Source organism: Solanum stenotomum, chromosome 6 (genome assembly GCF_019186545.1).
Source record: "Solanum stenotomum isolate F172 chromosome 6, ASM1918654v1, whole genome shotgun sequence".
Classification (NCBI taxonomy): Eukaryota; Viridiplantae; Streptophyta; class Magnoliopsida; order Solanales; family Solanaceae; genus Solanum; species Solanum stenotomum.
The window spans coordinates 8,882,410-8,887,268 of NC_064287.1; positions in this window are offsets into that span (position 1 = coordinate 8,882,410).

A 4,859-nucleotide genomic window follows, 5' to 3' on the forward strand; every position below is an offset into this window, starting at 1 on the left:
AATGGCCACTAGCTCCAAGTTCTCTACAGAAGTTGAAGGCATTCTTGGTGTTATCTTTCAAAGTTTCGAAACTGTTACTATCACAACCCGAGCCTACACCTCGAACGTGACTGGCACTCGAGAACTATTGCTGGCCCCAAGCAAACCCTTGGCCTGACTTACTTACTCAGCGGAAGACTTAACTTAACAATATAAACTCAAATAAACTTAGAATGTTATAAAGAAAACATTCAACTAGCTAAGACAAACTCAAGTCTCAACATAGTATAATGAAATGAAAAGACTAAGGAACTAATATCTGACTGTCTATGAAGACTCTAAACAACTGATATGGATGTCGGGACAAGACCCACGATGTCCTAATGAACTAATAATATATCGAAAAGTAATAAAATGGGTCCTCTAGAAAGCAATGAGGCTCACCACAAGACTCTGAGTGCTCAACTGGATCAACAATTCGCTGGATGCTGATCCTGATTACCTGTGTCTGCATCATAATAAGATGCAGGCAAAATGGCATCAGTACATTGAATGTACGAGTATGCGAGAGGAATTCTAAAACAAGACATAAGCTTGAAAGGAACTGAAGAACTTACCTGGCTCAACTCAACTTAACATAATTGAACTCATTTCAATATAAAGTAGTTTAAAACAAGTGCAATATAAAGAAAATTTGTTTAAAACATGATGTCAACTCTGTATGAATGCTAAGATACATATAACTCTGAAATGTATGTAAAAATATAATAAACTGTGTATATAAGAATACAATTTATTTTGCGGGAGTTACTCTAACCGACAACCATCAAGTAAGATCTATTGTGATGATATAGCATTTTGCCTCACGCTGCCAGGGCCGTCCTATACCTTGCCGAGGGTATAGAACTTGAACTGCTAAGTGAATCCATTAGTCTATGCTAAAAAGCACTAAATGAATCATCTAAAAAGTATGACCCTTTTTAACCCATGATGGCTACATGGTTTATGGGGACTGTGAGTTGTTTGAACTCTCTCCATATCGGTGTTCACTACTACTCCCAAAATATGATACTAGCTCTTATGTTTAAAAACATACTGTGATTTGAGATAATTACTCAAAACTTAGCTCAAAGGCTATCTTCGAAATCAAAGTTTCCTCTCTTGCTTCATTTAGAAAGCGATTACTCTTTTCTGAAAACTAGCTCAAAGGCTCTTTGGAAATCTTAGTTTCCGTTCTTATTTAAACGTGAAAACATTTTAAACTCTTTGGGAATACATAGTCCCCTTATACATTTGAATAAATGAACTTTAACTTTACTCTTTACCCTTTACTTAACTTGAACTTTAAGTCTTAAAAGAAAGGTAAAAGCATTTGAAAAAGACTTCTTCAAAAGACTCTAAAAACTTCCTAGACTTGGCTCTTGACTTTCCTTAAATTTGAATTTATGGATTCAAGGTTATGATTCATGTTTCTGGATGATTTCTAGATGTTTAGAAGTCATTTAGAGTAGTTAGAATCAATGGAAAGTGTTAGTACACTTTAGAAGGACTTAAATAGGCTAAACGACAAAAAACTGGTGAAAAAATGATGATTTGGGCACATCCCGGGAGCGCCAAACCAGCCCAAGTTACTGGTGCTCCTTTTGGGCACACTTCCCCAGCCTCTCTGGCGCTATAGGGGCGCGATACGCTTGGCCCTCTCCAGGTGTGTCTGACGAATTTTTCAACTCGTTTTTTTATCCTAAATCATTTTAAATCGATTCTTTTTCTCAATAGTATCTTAGATTCAGATACCCAAAGCATGTACACTAGAATCTAACTCAAAACAACTCTTAACATCACTAAAATGTCTCAAGAAAATCCATCCATCACATGTAAGTTCAAAAATGAAACAATTCAAGAACACAACTCAAGAATATCAAATTCTAACTCTTTTAGGATGAAATCGTTGAATTAAACATGTTTGACGCATGGGTGAATGGACCCAACACTATGTGATCTCACATACCTCGTAGGGATAACCCCTTGATGAATTCCACAAGCGATTCCTTACGAAGAAGTCGAAACTTGAACTTTCTTCTCATTTCTCCTATTTTCTCTTTTCTCCAAGCCCTAGTGTAGATTTCCAATTTTTCTAAACTGACCAAATTCAGTTTTAACGCTTAATTAATTCATTAAAACAAATTGAATAAATTGGATAGGGAAAAGACCAAACTACCCTTTAAAATTCTAGCTTGGACATTTCCTTATTTGAACAACCCAACTTCCAATGAGCATAACTTACTAATACAAACTTAGAATCGCACAAACTCGGCGGCGTTGGAAAGATTATACCAAGGTATTTCCTACGATATCTAGAAACACACCTAAAGCATCCTGAGCTAGAAGTTATGGTCGTTTGAAGTTGACCAAAAACTTAACTTTAACACACTTGACATATTTTCCAGATTTTAAATTCTTTCCAAAAATGACTATTTCCACTTTTTAATTTCTTTCTAGTAACGGGGTACTACAATATCTCCCCCTTGGGAACATTCATCCGAATAAGCTTACTCTTAGTAGGCTAAGGGTGTAACATCTCACATTCAGCTCAAACACCCAACAATCAATGCAACTACAACTTGCAATCTCATAATTTAAAGAGTACTAAGAAAAGAATTAGTTCCTTGATCTGGAATTTCTCCGGATTCGAAGAGATGTGGGTATCTCTTCTTCATATCCTCTTCAGCTTCCCAAGTAGCTTCCTCAACAAATTGGTTCCTCCAAAGGACTTTGATTGATGCTACTTCCTTAGTCCTCAACTTGCAAACTTGGCAATCTAGAATCTAAACCGGAATCTCTTCATAAGATAAGCTATCCTTGATGCTACTATCTTCAATTGGTATGATCAATGAAGTATCACCCATGCACTTATTCAACATGGAGATGTGAAAAACCGAATGAACCGCAGCTAACTCTTATGGTAGCTCCAACTCATAAGCTACATTACCTATCATTTTCGATATTCTGTACGGGCCAATATACCGGGGAATAAGCTTCCCCTTCTTACCAAATCTCATAACACCTTTCATGGGTGAAACTTTCAAGTATACACAAACATCTACTTCAAACTCTAACTCTCTTCTCCTAACATCAGTGTAGGATTTCTAACGACTCTGCGCCGTTTTCAACCTCTCTTGAATCACTTTCACCTTCTCCATAGCTTGATGAACTAAATCTAGTCCTATCAACCCTGCTTCACCAACTTCAAACCATCCAATAGGAGATCTGCATCTTCTCCCATAAAGAGCTTCATAAGGAGCCATTTGGATGCTAGAGTGGTAACTATTATTGTAAGCAAATTCAATAAGAGGTAGGTGATCATCCCAATTACCTTTGAAGTCAATCACAGAAGCCCTCAACATAAGGGTATCTTCTTTGGGGTCTATCACCATAGCCTTTTCCTTTAGCTATTACGCTAGCCTTCTAATCGGCTAAGGTTGAATTTTCTTTTACTTTAGTTGTTGTCGTAGAGCGAACTTCTGGCTTTCCCATCTTTCTGAGGATGAAAGGCAGTACTTAAGTTCACCTTTGAACCCAAGCCTTTTTGGAATGACTTCCAAAATTGGGCAGTAAATTGTGTACCTCTGTCTGAAATAATAGAGACCGAAACTCTATGAAGTCTAACCACTTCTTGAAGATACAACTTGGCATAATCCTCTGTTGTATGGGTAGCCTTTACCGGTAAAAAGTGGGCTGATTTAGTCATTCTATCGACAATCACCCAAATAGAATCATGTTGCCTGCGAGACCTTGGTAAACCTATGATGAAATCCATATTAATCATCTCCCACTTCCATTTCGGAAGTTCCATATTCTGAACCATAACATCGGGCCTTTGGTGCTCTACTTTAACTTGCTGGCAATTTGGACACTTAACAACAAACTCTGCAATGTCTTTCTTCATGCTATTCCACCAATACACTTCTCTCAAGTCGCGATACATCTTTGTGGAACCTGGATGAATGCAATATCTGGAGCTATGAGCTTCCTCCATGATCCTCTCTTGGAGTTCATCCATGGCACACATAATCTACCTTGAAATCTCAGTACGCCATTTCCCCCTTGTTCAAAAGCCATAACTTTTTGCTTATGACCATTTTCCTTTAATTCAAGCAAAATTGGGTCTTGGTCTTGTTTCTCTTTAACTTTTGACACTAATGATAATTCACCCCATTCATCACCATTATTCCTCCTTATGTGGAATCCATTAGTCGGACTCCTAAGTATGCAAGTCTATACACATATTTTGCTAACTCTCTCTTTTCTTCCTCAACATGGGTGGTACTACCCATGACAACCTACTCAAGGCATCAACAACAACGTTAGCCTTACCTGGGTGGTAAAGAATACTCATGTCATAATCCTTGAGTAATTCTAACCACCTCATTTGTCTAAGATTAAGCTCTTTCTAAGTAAACACATACTGAAGGCTCTTGTGATCGGTGAACACATCTACATGCACACCATACAAATAATGACACTATATCTTCAAAGCAAATACTACGGTAGCCAACTCTAAGTCATGGGTTGGGTAGTTCTTCTCATGAACATTCAACTGTCTGGAGGCATAAGCTATAATCTTGTCATTCTGCATTAATACAAAACCCAAACCAACTCTAGATGCATCACAATACACTGCAAAACCTTGCGTACCTTCTAGTAATGTCAAAATTAGGGCAGTAGTTAACCTCTTTTTCAATTCCTGAAAGCTTTTCTCACAAGCTTCAGACCATTGAAATTTCATTGTCTTCTGAGTTAACTTGGTCAAAGGGGGTGAAACAGATGAGAACCCCTCTACGAACCTTCTGTAATAGCCAGCTAAACCTAAGAAACTGCTA